The 18,946-nt window shown below is 41.1% G+C and overlaps 1 protein-coding gene across 10 annotated transcripts in view; it reads left to right on the top strand.

The window, feature by feature from the left end:
* The window catches only part of IL36G (interleukin 36 gamma), a 185,476-nt gene that overhangs the window by 25,468 nt on the left and 141,062 nt on the right, over nucleotides 1–18,946 (top strand). The gene's annotated exons all lie outside the window — the stretch shown is intronic.

The following is an 18,946-nucleotide window of genomic DNA, read 5'->3' as shown; positions in this document are numbered from 1 at the left end:
AGAGAAGGCACACACCAGTCTGACTGTGGCCCCAGCGGTGGGCTGGGGGCAGACATCAGGTCTGACTGCGACCCCACCCACCAATGCGAGTTATTCAAGCACAGGGGGAGTGCCCTGCAGTTCCACACCACTCCAGGAACTATCCAAAATGACCAAACAGAAGAATTCCCCTCAAAAGAATCTCCAGGAAGTAACAACAGCTAATGAACTGATCAAAAAGGATTTAAACAATATAACAGAAAGTGAATTTAGAATAATAGTCATAAAATTAATCGCTGGGCTTGAAAACAGTATAGAGGACAGCAGAGAATCTATTGCTACAGAGATCAAGGGACTAAGGAATAGTCAGGAGGAGCTAAAAAATGCGATAAACGAGCTGCAAAATAAAATGGAAACGACCACGGTTCGGCTTGAAGAGGCAGAGGAGAGAATAGGTGAACTAGAAGATAAAATTATGGAAAAAGAAGAAGCTGAGAAAAAGAGAAAAAAATCCAGGAGTATGAGGGGAAAATTAGAGAACTAAGTGATGCACTAAAGAGAAATAATATACGCATAATTGGTATCCCAGAGGAGGAAGAGAGAGGGAAATGTGCTGAAGGTGTACTTGAAGAAATAATAGCTGAGAACTTCCCTGATCTGGGGAAGGAAAAAGGCATTGAAATCCAAGAGGCACAGAGAACTCCCTTCAGACGTAACTTGAATTGATCTTCTGCACGACATATAGTGAAACTGGCTAAATACAAGGATAAAGAGAAAATTCTGAAAGCAGCAAGGGATAAACGTGCCCTCACATATAAAGGGAGACCTATAAGACTCGTGCCTGATCTCTCTTCTGAAACTTGGCAGCCAGAAAGGAATGGCAGGAGATCTTCAATGTGATGAACAGGAAAAATATGCAGCTGAGAATCCTTTATCCAGCAAGTCTGTCAGAAGGAGAGATAAAGGTCTTCCCAAACAAACAAAAACTGAAGGAATTTGTCACCACTAAGCCAGCCCTATAAGAGAACCTAAGGGGGATCCTGTGAGACAAAGTACCAGAGACATTGCTACAAGCATGAAACATACAGACATCACAATGACTCTAAACCCATATCTTTCTATAATAACACTGAATGTAAATGGACTAAATGCACCAACCAAAAGACATAGGGTATCAGAATGGATAAAAAAACAAGACCCATCTATTTGCTGTCTACAAGAGACTCATTTTAGACCTGAGGACACCTTCAGATTGAGAGTGAGGGGATGGAGAACTATTTATCATGCTACTGGAAGCCAAAAGAAAGCTGGAGTAGCCATACTTATATCAGACAAACTAGACTTTAAATTAAAGGCTGTAACAAGAGATGAACAAGGGCATTATATAATAATCACAGGGTCTATCCATCAGGAAGAGCTAACAATTATAAATGTCTATGTGCTGAACACCGGAGCCCCCAAATATATAAAACAATTACTCACAAACATAAGCAACCTTATTGATAAGAATGTGGTAATTGCAGGGGACTTTAACACTCCACTTACAGAAATGGATAGATCATCTAGACACACGGTCAATAAAGAAACAAGGGCCCTGAATGATACATTGGATCAGATGGTCTTGACAGATATATTTAGAACTCTGCATTCCAAAGCAACAGAATATACTTTCTTCTCGAGTGCACATGGAACCTTCTCCAAGATAGATCACATACTGGGTCACAAAACAGCCCTTCATAAGTATACAAGAATTGAAATCATACCATGCATACTTTCAGACCACAATGCTATGAAGCTTGAAATCAACCACAGGAAAAAGTCTGGAAAACCTCCAAAAGCATGGAGGTTAAAGAATGAATGGGTCAACCAGGCAATTAGAGAAGAAATTAAAAAATATATGGAAACAAACGAAAATGAAAATACAACAATCCAAACGCTTTGGGACGCAGCGAAGGCAGTCCTGAGAGGAAAATACATTGCAATCCAGGCCTATCTCATGAAACAAGAAAAATCCCAAATACAAAATCTAACAGCACATCTAAAGGAAATAGAAGCAGAACAGCAAAGACAGCCTAAACCCAGCAGAAGAAGAGAAATAATAAAGATCAGAGCAGAAATAAACAATATAGAATCTAAAAAACTGTAGAGCAGATCAATGAAACCACGAGTTGGTTTTTTGAAAAAATAAACAAAATTGATAAACCTCTAGCCAGGCTTCTCAAAAAGAAAACAGAGATGACCCAAATAGATAAAATCATGAATGAAAGTGGAATTATTACAACCAATCCCTCAGAGATATAAGCAATTATCAGGGAATACTATGAAAAATTATATGCCAACAAACTGGACAACCTGGAAGAAATGGACAAATTCCTAAACACCCACACGCTTCCAAAACTCAATCAGAAGGAAATAGAAAGCTTGAACAGACCCATAACCAGCAAAGAAATTGAATTGGTTATCAAAAATCTCCCAACAAATAAGAGTCCAGGACCAGATGGCTTCCCAGGGGAGTTCTACCAGATGTTTAAAGCAGAAATAATACCTATCCTTCTCAAGCTATTCCAAGAAATAGAAAGGGAAGGAAAACTTCCAGACTCATTCTATGAAGCCAGTATTACTTTGGTTCCTAAACCAGACAGAGACCCATTAAAAAAAGAGAACTACAGGCCAATATCCCTGATGAATATGGATGCAAAAATTCTCAATGAGATACTAGCAGATCGAATTCAACAGCATATAGAAAGAATTATTCACCATGATCAAGTAGGATTCATTCCTGGGATTCAGGGCTGGTTCAACATTCGCAAATCAATCAACGTGATACATCACATTAATAAAAGAAAAGAGAAGAACCATATGATCCTGTCAATCGATGCAGAAAAGGTATTTGACAAAATTCAGCACCCTTTCTTAATAAAAACCCTCGAGAAAGTCGGGATAGAAGGAACATACTTAAAGATCATAAAAGCCATCTATGAAAAGCCCACAGCTAACATCATCCTCAATGGGGAAAAACTGAGAGCTTTTTCCCTGAGATCAGGAACATGACAGGGATGTCCACTGTCACCGCTGTTGTTTAACATAGTGTTGGAAGTTCTAGCATCAGCAATCAGACAACAAAAGGAAATCAAAGGCATCAAAATTGGCAAAGATGAAGTCAAGCTTTCACTTTTTGCAGATGACATGATATTATACATGGAAAATCTGATAGACTCCACCAAAAGTCTGCTAGAACTGATACATGAATTCAGCAAAGTTGCAGGATACAAAATCAATGTACAGAAATCAGTTGTATTCTTATACAGTAACAATGAAGCAACAGAAAGACAAAGAAAGAAACTGATCCCATTCACAATTGCACCAAGAAGCATAAAATACCTAGGAATATATCTAACCAAAGATGTAAAAGATCTGTATGCTGAAAACTATAGAAAGCTTATGAAGGAAATTGAAGAAGATATAAAGAAATGGAAAAACATTCCCTGCTCATGGATTGGAAGAATAAATATTGTCAAAATGTCAATACTACCCAAAGCTATCTACACATTCAATGCAATCCCAATCAAAATTGTACCAGCATTCTTCTCGAAACTAGAACAAGCAATCCTAAAATTCATATGGAACCACAAAAGGCCCCGATTAGCCAAAGTAATTTTGAAGAAGAAGACCAAAGCAGGAGGCATCACAATCCCAGACTTTAGCCTCTACTACAAAGCTGTCATCATCAAGACAGCATGGTATTGGCACAAAAACAGACACATAGACGTATGGAATAGAATAGAAACCCCAGAACTAGACCCACAAACGTATGGCCAACTCATCTTTGACAAAGCAGGAAAGAACATCCAATGGAAAGAAGACAGTCTCTTTCACAAATGGTGCTGGGAGAACTGGACAGCAGCATGCAGAAGATTGAAACTAGACCACTTTCTCACACCATTCACAAAAATAAACTCAAAATGGATAAAGGACCTGAATGTGAGACAGGAAACCATCAAAACCCTAGAGGAGAGAGCAGAAAAAGACCTCTCTGACCTCAGTCATAGCAATCTCTTACTTGACACATCCCGAAAGGCAAGGGAATTAAAAGCAACAATGAACTACTGGGACCTTATGAGGATAAAAAGCTTCTGCACAGCAAAGGAAACAACCAACAAAACTAAAAGGCAACCAACAGAATGGGAAAAGATATTTGCAAATGACATATCGGACAAAGGGCTAGTATCCAGAATCTATAAAGAGCTCACCAAACTCCACACCCGAAAAACAAATAACCCAGTGAAGAAATGGGCAGAAAACATGAATAGACACTCTTCTAAAGAAGACATCCAGATGGCCAACAGGCACATGAAAAGATGCTCAATGTCACTCCTCATCAGGGAAATACAAATCAAAACCACGCTCAGATATCACCTCACGCCAGTCAGAGTGGCCAAAATGAATAAATCAGGAGACTATAGATGCTGGCGAGGATGTGGAGAAACGGGAACCCTCTTGCACTGTTGGGAATGCAAATTGGTGCAGCCACTCTGGAAAGCAGTGTGGAGGTTCCTCAGAAAATTAAAAATAGACCTACCCTATGACCCAGCAATAGCACTGCTAGGAATTTACCCAAGGGATACAGGAGTACTGATGCATAGGGGCACTTGTACCCCAATGTTTATAGCAGCACTCTCAACAATAGCCAAATTATGGAAAGAGACTAAATGTCCATCAACTGATGAATGGATAAAGAAATTGTGGTTTATATACACAATGGAGTACTACGTGGCAATGAGAAAGAAGGAAATATGGCCCTTTGTAGCAACATGGATGGAACTGGAGAGTGTTATGCTAAGTGAAAAAAGCCATACAGAGAAAGACAGATACCATATGTTTTCACTCTTATGTGGATCCTGAGAAACTTAAGAGAAACCCATGGGGGAGGGGAAGGAAAAAAAAAAAAGAGGTTAGAGTGGGAGAGAGCCAAAGCATAAGTGACTCTTAAAAACTGAGAACAAACTGAGGGATGATAGGGGGTGGGAGGGAGGGGAGGGTGGGTGATGGGTATTGAGGAGGGCACCTTTGGGATGAGCACTGGGTGTTGTATGGAAACCAATTTGACAATAAATTTCATATATTGAAAAAAAAATAAAAATAAACAAAAATAAATAAACATAAAAAAGTCTTTTATGGTTTGTCTCCCTCTCTGTTTTTATATTATTTTTGTTTCCTTTCCCTTATGTTCATCTATTTTGTAACTTAAATTCCACATATGAGTGAAATCATATGATATTTATCTTTCTCTGACTGACTTGTTTCACTTACCATAACACCCTCCAGTTCTATCCACGTTGCTGTAAATGGCAAGATTTCATTCTTTTTGATTGCCAAGTAATATTACATTGTATGTGTATATAGCCCACCTTTCTTTTTTTTAATTTTTTTTTCAACGTTTATTTATTTTTGGGACAGAGAGAGACAGCATGAACGGGGGAGGGGCAGAGAGAGAGGGAGACACAGAATCGGAAACAGGCTCCAGGCTCTGAGCCATCAGCCCAGAGCCTGATGCGGGGCTCGAACTCATGGACCGCGAGATCGTGACCTGGCTGAAGTCGGACGCTTAACCGACTGCGCCACCCAGGCGCCCCTATAGCCCATCTTCTTTATCCATTCATCAGTTGATGGACATTTGGGCTCTTTCCATACTTTGGCTATTGTTGATAGTGTTGCTATAAACATGGGGGTGCGTGTGCCCCTTTGAATCAGCATTTTTTACCCTTTGGATAAATACCTAGTAGTGCAATTTCTGGGTCATAGGGTAGTTCTAATTTTTAATTTTTTTTAGGAACCTCCATACTGTTTTCCAGAGTGGCTACACCAGTTTGCATTCCCACCAACAGTGCAAAAGGGTTCCTCTTTCTCTGCATCCTCACCAACATCTGTTGTTGCCTGAGTTGTTAATTTTAGCTATTCTGACAGGTGTGAGGTGGTATCTCACTGTGGTTTTGATTTGTATTTCCCTGATGATGAGTGATGTTGAGCATCTTTTCATGTGTCTGTTGGCCATCTGGATGTCTTTTTTGGAAAGGTGTCTATTCATGTCTTTTGCCCATTTCTTCATTGGATTATTTGGTTTTTGGTTGTTGACTTTGATAAATTCTTTATAGATTTTGGATACTAACCCTTTATCTGATATGTCATTTGCAAATATCTTCTCCTATTCTGTTGGTTACCCTTTAGTTTTGCTGATTGTTTCCTTCACTGTGCAGAAGCTTTTTATCTTGATGAGGTCCCAATTGTTCATTGTTGCTTTTGTTTCCCCTGCCTCTGGAGACATGCCAAATAAGAAGTTGCTGCAGCTGAGGTCAAAGAGGTTGTTGTCTGTTTTCTCCTCTAGATTTTGATGGCTTTCCTGTCTTACATTGAGGTCTTTCATCCATTTTGAGTTTATTTTTGTGTATGGTGTAAGAAAGTGGTCCCGGTTCATTCTTCTGTATGTTGCTGTACAATTTTCCCAATACCATTTGCTGAAGAGACTGTCTTTATTTCATTGGATATTATTTCCTGCTTTGTCAAAGATTAGTTGGCTATATGTTTGTGGGTCCATTTCTAGGTTCTCTGTTCTGTTCCATTGGTTTATGTGTCTATTTTTGTGCCAGTACCATACTGTCTTGATGATTACAGCTTTGTAGTACAGCTTGAAGTCTGGAATTGTGTTACCTCCAACTTTGGTTTTCTTTTTCAGGATTGTTTTGGCTGTTCAGGGTCTTTTCTGGTTTCATGTAAGTTTTAGGATTGTTTGTTCTAGCTCTGTGGAAAATGCTGGTGTTATTTTGATAGGATTGCATTGCATGTATAGACTGCTTTGGGTAGTATAGACATTTAACAATATTTGTTCTTCCAATCAATGAGCATGGAATGTTTTTCCATTTTTTTGGATCTTCTTCAGTTTCTTTCACAAGCTTGGTATAGTTTTCAATGTACAGATGTTTCAACTCTTTGGTTAGGTTTATTCCTAGGTACTTTATGGGTTTTGGTGCAATTGTAAATGGGATCAATTCCTTGATTTCTCTTCCTGCTGCTTCATTTTTGGTGTATAGAAATGCAACCAATGGGCCTATTATCTTACTACTCTGAGGATATGCATAATAGTTTTTTTTAGGTTTCCTTCTCTTTGCATAGTCTCTTTCTTCTTCCTGCTTTTTTTTTTTAATTTTTTTTCAACGTTTATTTATTTTTGGGACAGAGAGAGACAGAGCATGAACGGGGGAGGGGCAGAGAGAGAGGGAGACACAGAATCGGAAACAGGCTCCAGGCTCCGAGCCATCAGCCCAGAGCCCGACGCGGGGCTCGAACTCACAGACCGCGAGATCGTGACCTGGCTGAAGTCGGACGCTTAACCGACTGCGCCACCCAGGCGCCCCTCTTCTTCCTGCTTTTTAAAAAAAATCCAATATAATTAACATACCGTATTATGTTAGTTTCAGGTGTACAATATGGTGATTCAACAATTCTATGTATTATTTGATACTCATCATGGTGAGTGTACTCTGAATATTCTTTACCTATTTCACTCATCTCCCCTCCACCCTCCATTCTGGTAACCACCAGTTTTTTTTCTCTATAGTTAAGAGTCTATTTTTTGGTTTGTCTCTTTTTTCTTTGCTAATTTGTTTCGTTTATTAAATTCCATATATGAGTGAAATCATACTGTATTTGCCTTTCTCTCACTGACATTTCACTTAGCATTATACCCTCTAGATCTATCCACGTTGTTGCAAATAGCAAGATCTCATTCTTTTTATGGCTTAGTAATAATCGTGTGTGTGTGTGTGTGTGTGTGTGTGTGTGTGTGTGTGTGTGTGTGTCTGCGTCTTTATACCTCACATCTTCTTTGTCCATTCATATAGATAGACACGGGTTGCTTCCATAATTTGGCTATTGTAAATAGTGCTGCAATAAACATAAGGGTGCATATATCCTTTTGAATTACTGTTTTCATATTCTTTGAGTAAATACCCAGTAGTGGAATTACTGGATCATATGGTAATTCTATTTTTAATTTTTTGAGGAACTGCCACGGTGTTTTCCATAGTGGCTGCACCAGTTTGCATTCCCACCCAACAGTGCACGAAGGTTCCTTTTTTCCCACATCCTCACCAACACTTGTTCTTTTTTGTGTTTTTGATTTTAGTCATTCTGACAGGTGTGAGGTGATATCTCACTGTGCTTTTGATTTGCATTTTCCTGACAATGAGTGATGTTGAGCATCTTTTCATGTGTCTGTTGGCCATTTGTGTGTCTTCTTTGGAGAAATGTCTGTTCATGTTTTCTGCCCATTTTTTAATTGGATTATTTGTTTCTTGGTGTTGAGTTGTATAAGTTCTTTATATACTTTTGATAGTAACCCCTTATCACATATGTCATTTGCAAATATCTTCTCCCATTCCCTATACTGTCTTTTAGTTTTGTTGATTGTTTCCTTTGCTGTGCAGAAGCCTTTTATTCTGATGTAGTCCCAATAGTTTATTCTTACTTTTATTTCCCTTGCTTCAGGAGACATATCTAAAAAAAAAATGTTGCTACAGCTGATACCAGAAATTACTGCCTGGGCTCTCTTCTATGATTTTTATGGTTTCATGCCTCGCTTTTAGTTCTTTAATTCATTTTGAATTTATTTTTGTGTATGGGGTAAGAAAGTAGCCTAGTTTTAATCTTTTGCATGTAGTCGTCCAGTTTTCCCAACACAATTTGTTGAAGAGACTGTCTTTCTCCCATTGCATATTCTTACCCCCTTTGTCAAATATTAATTGACCATTTAATCATGGGTTTATATCTGGGCTCTCTATTTGGGACCATTGTTCTATGTGTCTATTTTTGTGTCAGTACCATACTGTTTTGATTACTGCAGCTTTGTAGTATATCTTGAAATCTGGAATTGTGATCAATTAAACAAAACCTCCAGTTTTGTTCTTCCTTTTTAAGATTGCTTTGGCTATTTGGAGTCTTTTGTGATTCCATATAAATTTTAGGATTGCTTATTCCAGTTCTGTGAAAATGCTATTGGTATTTTGATAGAAATTGCATTAAGTCTGTAGATTGCTTTGGGTAGTCTGGACATTTTAACAATATTTCTTCTCCCAATCCATGTGAAATGGAATATCTTTTCATTTGTTTGTGTCATCTTCAATTTCTTTCATCAGTGTTTTATAGTTTTCAGAGTTTGGTTGGTTTATCCATCTTGCTAGAAACTTTCTGCAGATGTTTAGTAGCTTTTCTGCTTATATTCAAGGTTAGGCAACTTTAAAGCCAATTGGAAGCTCTGAATATATGGGTGAGGCCTGTTGGCTGTAAGTGCTGTCATTTTAATGACTTGGCAGGGCCACTGTATTGGAGAAACCCTAATATTAGTATTGACTTTATTCTCTAGGGAAGCCTCTTTTAGTCTCCTGCCTAAAGGATAAATGCCTGGTAAGGATCCTTCTGTAAGTGGTGTGGGGAAGAAGGTCTGGGATTCTCAACATCATGCCACATGCTTTCATTAATCATCCTGTTTTCAGTATTTTTCTCCTACCTTCAAATGTGCCTGGTGTCTCCCATTCCCCTTTATTTTACATTTTCTACAGAATAAACTTGCTGTCTTCTACTAGTATGGGAAAGGTGATCTGTGGATATAACTGTTAGTTTTTTCCCCCCTGTTAATGTCATTTTTGTTATTACCAGATGTTAAATTATTATCATGTTCTTCTTCAAAAAGACTGAACCAGTCAGCAACAAATGAGAATTTCCTCACAGTTCTGCCAGTACTTTTAAAAGACAGTGTTATTGAGGTAAAACTGACATATACTAAACCGCATGTAATTTAAACTGTGTAATTTATGTTTAACATACCCCCTTTAAACCATCCCCAAGTCAAGATAGTGAACATATTTATTATCTGTTTCCTCAGGACTCTTTGCAATTCCTTCTTCTCCCCTTCTTTATTCCCAAGCAAAGACTGACCTATTTTCTGTCACTATAGATAGTTTACATTTTCTAGACTTTTATGTAAATAGAATCATATAATACATATTTACAAATGTACTTTTTCTTTGGTTTGTAACCATTAATTTTTTTAAGTTTATTTATTTAGAGAGAGAGTGAGAGTAAGTGTGTGCAAGTGGGCAAGGAGCAGAGAGAGAGAGGGAGAGAGAGAAACCCAAGCAGTCTCTGTACTGTCAGCACAGAGCCAGATGTGGGGCTCGAACTCACAAACCATGAGATCATGACTTGAGCTGAAATCAAGAGTCAGATGCTTAACTGAGCCATCCAAGCACCGTTTTTTAAACTGGTTTCCGAACAGTCTTCCTTATTTTACCTTCCCCTCCAGTCTCAAATGTACTAGATGTTGGTTGGTTCTCAGCTTTTCCACTGCTGACTTAGGAACAATTTCCTCTTGTCCAACTTCTTTCCAGCTTTCAATTTTTTTTTTTTTCTTTAAAAAACTCCTGTGTGGGACGGGGAACTTTTGAATTTTTGTTGTGAATGTGAACTCAATGAAGTGTATGCCCAGGAGTTGCCCGATCAAAACAATTCATACCCCCGCCATTGTTGCTGTGTCCTTTTCTCTTCGCTCCATGCTTGTGGGTTTGTGCCTTTAAGATCCCTTTCAGGTTATTGAATGGTGTTTGCAAAAAGGAACAGAATTAGGTGAAAGAGTTCATATCTGTCACCTTTGTCTGGAAGCTGAGACTGTTCATACAGGAAGGTTTACTAGAAAGTTCTGTGCTGGCTGGAGATGTCAGAGCATGTGTGAAGCAGTTGCTGGAGGAAAATAAAGTCATTTCTTGTTTATAATTCACTAAGTTCAGACTGCCAAATATACTAGTTACATTTGGTATTCAGTAAAATGTAGGTTCTCCTCCTGCCCTCCTTTCCTCCCTCCTTCTCTCCCTTCTTCCCTCCTTTCCTCCTTCCACTTCAGCAGCTGCTGTGGGGAAACTTCTCAGGAAATTTCTGTTCTCGGAGGAGAATGTGCCAGCCCACAGGTAAGGGAGACATTTTGCAAGAATAAAAGAGTTGTGGCAGCTCAATTTAGGATAGTGTGAAGGTCACTGAAGATATCTCAGGAGTTAGCTGGTTAGGGCAGGGACTTCCTGCCAGGGAAGAGGGGAGGGGGAATGGGAAGAGAGTTAAGGATGAGTTCCTAAGGATAGGGATTTCAGTGTCTGTGGTCAGGAAGAGACTATTAGAGGCCTGAGCCTGCAGGACCTCGGCTGATGAGGAGCAGCCTGGAGTCCAAAGGAGGACTTTTTCTGTGACCAGGTAGAAAGTTCCTTCCTCACACAGAGAGGCCAAGTGGGAGATGAGTGAGGGGACATGGAGAGACATGTCCCTGGGACAGGTTTGGGAAACAGACTCAGGTAGGAACTGCCAAGTTCTTATTGATGAGTCTTTTTTATCCCTAATCTTAGGAAATGGAATCCAAGGCCCCCTGAGATGGAGGGTAGATAGAAGGAGGAAGGGTAACTGGAGCTTAGGTCCTGGAGAGCCATGGAGTCACTGCTCAACTGTCTCTCAGGGACTCTGCTGAGGTCACTATGAAGACAAGAGATTCTCAGCCTTGCTGGGTGGCATTGATTGAAGGAAACTTATTAGCATTCACTTCCTTCTCTTTTGATGAAAGTTTAAAGGTCACCATTTCCTCTTGTGGAGGAAGTTCCACAAATATTCCATTGCCACTCTTAGAAATAGCAAGACATCAAGAGGATTGCAGACTCCCCGTTCTGGGGGAATTCCCAAGGAGGGGGTGGCAGAGCTCTCGTGGAGACAGTGAATTCAGAGTGATTACTCAGTGGCAGCAGCAGTAGCAGCAGCGGGGACCAGAATTTCCCTGCACGTGTGTCAGGCTCGCATTTGCCAACTCAATCTCTAAGTATTTCTACTGATAGGAAAAAAAAAATAGCTGTGGGTGAAACAATTCATTTTTCAGACAGGAGCCTCCACCCGTGGTTTGCTTAGAGGCCTGTCTTACCTTTCTCTTGGGTGGCAGATACAAATGTCCCGGATGTTGTTGGGAGTGGGAAATGCGTGGGCATCTACACTGTGAGTGGGTTCCATCCACTCACAGCAATAAACGGAGGTGAATGCCAAGTGTGTAGACATTCTACAGACTATAGGCAATCCCGTCCTACCACTTCCGGTGAGTTGGCAAGGAATGTAAATGATTTGGGGCTGCCCTGCCCCTCTTTGGGGCAGATAATCCAAAGCTCACTTAAAAAAATTTTTTTTTAATTTAATTTATTTTTAAAATTTACATCCAAATTAGTTAGCATATAGTGCAACAGTGATTTCAGGAGTAGATTCCTTAATGCCCCTTACCCATTTAGCCCATCCCCCCTCCCACAAGCCCTCCAGTAACCCTCTGTTTGTTCTCCATATTTAAGAGTCTCTTATGTTTTTGTCCCCCTCCCTGTGTTTTATTATTTTTGCTTCTCTTCCCTTATGTTCATCTGTTTTGTCTCTTAAAGTCCTCATATGAGTGAGGTCATTTGGTATTTGTCTTTCTCTGACTAATTTCGCTTAGCATAAAACCCTCTAGTTCCATCCACATAGTTGCAAATGGCAAGATTTCATTCTTTTCGATTGCCACAAACTCACTTTCTGCAGGTGGAGGGTTGGTTGGTGGTCAAATGTGAGTAATGCAGCCGTACCAGAACTCCAGAGAGTTACATGCCCATATGTCATTCAGCATTTGTCCATGTGAATAGCTGTGGTTATCTAAGTTTAGGGCTTTCCTACCATCTCTGAGGGAACATTTCCAGACCAATCTGAGATGCTTCTGTTAGAGAGAGAGGCTCCCCCCCCCCCCCCCCCCCGGACTGATGCGCTATTCCCAGATACTTTGTTTTAAAAATGTAGACATCTTCTTTAGGAGAGATAGCATTGTGAGCCAGAGCAGAGCCAGCTCAAAAAAGAGGAGGGAGAAGTTCTGGGCATTGAGTACAACAGCATTTAGTGGGGAGAAGGGAGAAGGCTGATGAGGAGGGAGAAGTGTTTTCACCTTCACCCACCCTGCGCTGATGATAATCCCTTTGTTCTTTATTGAAATAGCAAAGGCAGTTGGGCAGGAACTCTTATCTTCCAACCACAAGACCGAATCCACTTGCCTTCCTTTCTATCATGACAGGAGAGGTGTCCCTGAGGACAACCGTTCTCTTGAGCTCTGGTGTTTATGCCCCACTGCCTGCTCAGGACTTTTGTCTCATCAACACCACTCCTCCCTCTCTCTCAGGTTGTTGACAACAGCTATGAACATGCCCAAGAGTCTGCCCTTGTGAAGAAGTCCTCCCTTGACCCTATGTCCCTCTGCAGCCACCCCCCCCACTTTTTTGTGTTCCTTCCCAAAGAGTTGTACTTTTTATTTGTTGTCTCCATGCCTACATCACACAATTCTTTCTTCCTTCTATTCTGGTGGGTCTTCTGTATCCACCATTCCTTGGAGACTCACATGCCAAAGCCACCACTGGCCTCCATCTAGTGGCCACTTCTCTGTCCTCATCTTACCCTGTTGGCAGAGTTGGATACAGGTAATCACTCCCTCCCTTTTGAAAAGCTTCCTTACTTTGGTTTGTGTGACAACCTGCTCCCCTGGTTTTCCTTTGCCCTGGCTGCCCTTTTCAGTCACCTTTGCTGGCTCCTCTTCTCAGACCTCTCAATGCCGGCATGTCCCAGGCTCAGTTGTGGGTCTTCCTTCTTTTCAGGAGTCCAATTTAGTCCTGTGGCTTCATTTGCCATCCATTTCTCTGCTTGCTGTCCATTCCTAAGTTTGTGTCTCCAGCCTGCGTATTATCTCTGAGCTTCAGACTTGTATATTTGGCTGACTCCTTGACATCTTCACTTGAATATATAATTGGTGTCTCAGACTAAACATGTCCAAGACAGAACCTTTGACCCACCACCTCCTTTACCCATCCTTTGATCATCCTTTCTTGGTCTTCCTCAGCAAATGGTACTAATTTTTACCCAGTGACTCTTACAAAAAATCTAAGAAGTTATCTTTGATTCATTTCTTTTTCTCTTTTCCACATGCAATCCACTGGGAAGACCATTACTTTTACCTCTAAATTAGAATCCAAAATCTCTTTATTCTGTCTTCATCTTCCATTATTGAAGCTTGGACTCACGATAGTCTAAGCCACCATCATCCCTTGGATGGTGCAATAGTCTCCTTATCTGTATCCTGTGCATATAGTCCATTCTTCACACTGTGGTTAGGAAAGTGTTTTTAAAACACGAATTTGGTAATGTTACGTTTTGCCTAAAGTCTTACATGTTTTCCCAATGATCTTGATCCAAATTCCTCAGTATGGCTTGCAACACTCAAGTGATGGTGGCCTTTATCTGCCTCTCAGTTTCATCCCACCGCTCTCAGTGGTGTGCCAAAGCTATGCTATCTACTCGGGAGAGCTGGCTGTGTGCATCTGTTTCCAATTTTGTATTTCATGAAATCACATTGGTAGCTTGGTAGGTGGAAGCATTTATACCTTGGAACTGGTAAGTGCTACAAACCAGAAGTTTTTGTTTTGTTTCTCAGAAGGCCAGTGGTTAGAACACCTCCCAGCACTGATGCTCCCCTTTGTCACTATGCTCCAGCCTCACGGGCGTTCTCATCCAGGTGGTTGCTGTCTGAAAGCCTTTATACTTACAGTTCTCTCTGATGGGTTGTTCTTCCTTTCCATGTTTGGGGCCTTCTTACCATTTAGGTCTTAGTTCAGAGTCATTTCCTAGGAAAGTCCTTCCTTGAGCTTATTCAAGAACCCCATTTTCAATTCTATCACATCACTCTGTCTTATTGCCATCATGGCATTTGCCTCTAACTGAAGTAAATTATTTTCTTACTTGTTTATTCTTTGTCTCCCCGTATTAAAATATTCCCTTCTGTGTTTCTGGCACCTAGAACAGGGTCTGCCACGTGGTTGGTGCTCACTAAACATTACTGAATGAATAAATGAACTTTGTTAATATGGTTTATAGTTTCTGGGCCTCAATTTCCTCATCTAAAAACGGGATCATTGAAGTGATGTCACCAAGATGGTAAAGTAGAAGACTCCAGCCTCTGTCCCCCTACAAAGATCAACAATTAGACAGCTGTCCATGAACCAAAGCAGCTCTGGGAGGACTCTGGAGTCCACGAAAGAAAGTGCAGCGATACAGTAGAACACAAAACCTACAAAGAGCTGCACAAAAAGGGAAGGAAGAACAGCTTCATTTGGCTTTTGTATCATCCCTTCCCCCCAAACCAGTGTTGTTCAGCAACCATGAGGGAACTCGCCAGCTGGACCGAGTTCTCCCTAGAAAGGGAAAAGCAGGGTCAGCAACTGGCTTCCCCAGCCCTTTGGCGGCACTGCATGAAGGATGCTCTTTGGTTTTACCCCAGAGACCAGCAAAGCTAGATATATAGGGACAACTAGGAGCAGGGAAGAACAGGGGCTACCAAGTATGAGCCATGCAGTGGGAGTGACCAGGGTTCCGAGTGACCTGCTCTGCAGAGGACCCCAGCAACTTCTGCCACTAAAGAAACCAACAGCCAGCACAGCTGCCATGGACCTTCCGCAGATGGCACTGTGTTTTGTCCCACAGGTATTCCTATTCCCAGCCTCCAGCCGCCTGAATCTCTCCCTACTTCATCCCGCATTCCTCCATCAGAACCTGGGACCTGCAACCAGCAGCCATCCCAGTCCCCTGTGGCCGTGTGGGTATGAAATGCCAGCCTGGACCTCAGAAGCTGACCCCCTACTGCCATTCATGCCTGCTTGTGGCGACCCCTTCCAGTTGTGCACTTGGGGGCCACTGGCCGGCCTCTCACCACCAGCCCCTACTGCTGTGTGTACACCCATGGTGAAATCCTATAGCCACGGAAATTCATGCTGACAGCCAAGGCCCTGACAGCTGCTTGTGGGCTTGGGCCTGTGCCGCTCACCTGCAGCTAGCTCCTCCTAAAGCTCTGCACTTGAACCCCCTGGCCCCGGCCCCCATCACTGGCATCCACTACCATGCACCTGTGGAGAGAACGCACGTCCATAGTCAGGGCCCCGCAGCTGCTAGTACGCCCGCAGTTGGCCCAGGCCATTGCTGCTGGCTTTGGCTGCCACTACTACATGAGTAGCTGCAATTGGCACCTGCCACTGCACAGGCATCTGCGTGCCCCTGCACTTGGAGGAAAAGGCAACCTATGGAATGGGAGAAAATATTTGCAAACCATTTATCTGGTGAGGGGTTAATATTCAAAATGTATAGGGAACTCATATACCTCAATAGCAAAAGAAATATTCAGTTTAAAAATGGGCAAAGGACTTGAGTTGAATAGATATTTCCCCAAAGAAGACATACAAGTCAACAAATACATGAAAAGTGCTCAATCAACATCAGGGAAAATACAAATGAAAACCACAGGAGATATCACCTCATACCTGTTAGAGTATTATCAACAAGATAAGAGACAAGTAAATGCTGGCAAGGATTTGGAGGAAAGGGAACCCTGGTGCACTGTTGTAGGAATGTAAATTGGTGCAGCATTATGGAAAACAGTATGGAGTTTCCTTAAAAAATTAAAAATAGAACTGTCATAATATCCAGCAATTCCACTTCTAGGTATATGTCCAAAGGAAATAGAGTCACTATCTCAAAGAGATTTTGGCACTCCCATATACATTGCATCTTTATTCACAAATAGCCAAGACGTGGAAATGATATGTGTCCATCTATGGATGAATGGATAAAGAAAACATTATATACATGTAATACATATATTACATATATACACACACAGATATAATGGAATATTATTCAGCCATAAAAAGGAAATCCTGCCATTTGCAATAATGCAGATGGACCTTGAGGGTATTATGCTAAGTGAGTAAGTCAGAGAAAGACAAATGCCATGTGATCTCACTTACATGTGGAATCTAAAAACATTGAACTCATACAAACAGAAGTAGAATGGTGGTTACCAGGGGCTGGGGGTGGGGGAAATGGGGAGATGTTGGTCAGAGGGTACAAACACTCAGCTCTAAGATGAGTAAGTTTCAGGGATCTAAGGCACAGCATGGCAACCATAGCTGAAAATACTGTATTGTATACTTGAAAGTTGCTGCGAGACTAGAGCTTTAAAGTTCTCATCATAATAACAACAACAAAATGGCAGTTATGTTAGATTAAGGATGTGTTAACTAACCTTATTGTAGTCAACATTTCACAATATATACAGTTATCAAATCATCACATTGTACACCTTAAACTTACACAATATGGTATTTCAATTCTGTCTCAGTAAGGATGGGACAAAAGGGCACACACACAAAAAGTGGGATTTTTTTTTCATTGAACATTTGTTAAGCTCTTGTCCTGAGCACTGTGCCAGATGTTGGACTGAAAATTAAACTCACCCGCATGATTGTTCTGCAGGATAAAATGTGAAGTTTGTAAAAATAACAGTAAAGTGCTGTACAAATATGGTTATTCAATGACTGTGGGCATTACAGGGGATTTATTTTTTAATTTCTCTTCAGTAAGAGTATCTTTCTTATGTAATAAAAAGGAATTTATGGTGTTGGTGGTTATTATAATGGACCTATTTCACTTGGTTTTTATTGCCTCCAGGCCATTCCAGAATTGCCATTTGGATACTTCTTATCATCTCAATAACTGAGGAGATAAAGCACTTTCTTAAGAGAGGAATAAAGGTCAATACTGTTGTTTTTCTAGGAAAAGGGCCGGAGGAAGCAGAGATAGGAAGGGAATTGGCAATTTACAATTTACAATTACTTTTGTAAAATAGCAAAGTTAGACACAAAAATTGGGCACTAGTACCATTTGTTTTTATAACTGGAAAGGACCTTAGATAACATCTGGTCCAAAGGAATCCATTTTATAAGTGGGAAGATAGAGCAGAGAAGTTAAGTATGATTATAGGTCAATCAAGTTTGTGTAAAAGCTGGAATCCCAGCCTTTCACTCTTCTTCTTCTTCTGCACCTGATGGCTAACATTGGCCATGAACAATATCACAGTCTATGGTGATATGGTGATATGGTGATATGGTGAACAATATCACAGACAGTCTATGGTGGCTAAAATAGATTATGTTAGTGATGAAGGGAGCCTGAGTCAGCATACTTGGATATGAGGTTTGGTCCTTGTTTTGTGCCAAATCATGGTGCCATTGGAACAAGTCACTGCCCTCCTCTGTGCCTCCGTCTTCTTTTTCTTCTGAAGAGGGAGGGAATGGTGGGGTGGAAGCACACATTCAACAAACCCCTGTTATCTTGGAGCTAGGTCACAGGGTTGGGGTGACCAGTTTACCCACAGAATTAAATTTGCCCACAGAATTAAATCCAAACTGTCCTGTGGCATTCTGTTTCTTCTAAACACCAGCCTTGCCTCCTTCTATACTAACCATGTCCCACCCTCCCTCTGGTCACATCTGACTCCGCCCTCTGCACTTCCCTCCCTTTATCTTCTTTGCTTCTGTTTCATCTGCCCCATGTCCGTTAATAGAAGTTCTCATTTTGGGGGGTCTAGCTTTTATGAAAGCTGTCTTGAACTTCAGCTTTTATGAAAGCTGTCTTGAACTTCATCCCTGTTCTTCCCTACACCTTCCCTGCCCAAGCCAGAGTCTATGTTTATTTCCTTTTGTGGTCATGGGACCGGGTTAGTATGTCTCTTGTGGTACTTAATGTTGGGACCAAAGATTCTGAGACTTTATCAGCCAGAGAGATAAACAACTATGGTGTGTGGACTGTAGCCTGGACTTGCTGATGCAGGGCCTCTGCCTTCTCCCCAAGTCTCCCCACTGTTTCAGGAATTTTCCACAGTTGTGGTGCAGCCCACAAGTTCAGGGGCAAGTCCATGCACATCTTTGCTTCCTCTCTTCTACAGTTGACTTCCTTAAGTTCTGGGAGTCCCAGAAAGCTGCTCCACAGCCTGTAGAATGAGTGGGGAGGG

This window comes from Felis catus, chromosome A3 (genome assembly GCF_018350175.1).
Source record: "Felis catus isolate Fca126 chromosome A3, F.catus_Fca126_mat1.0, whole genome shotgun sequence".
Taxonomy (NCBI): Eukaryota; Metazoa; Chordata; class Mammalia; order Carnivora; family Felidae; genus Felis; species Felis catus.
The sequence above is the reverse complement of the archived record's forward strand: the minus strand, read 5'-3'. Positions and strand labels throughout refer to the sequence as shown.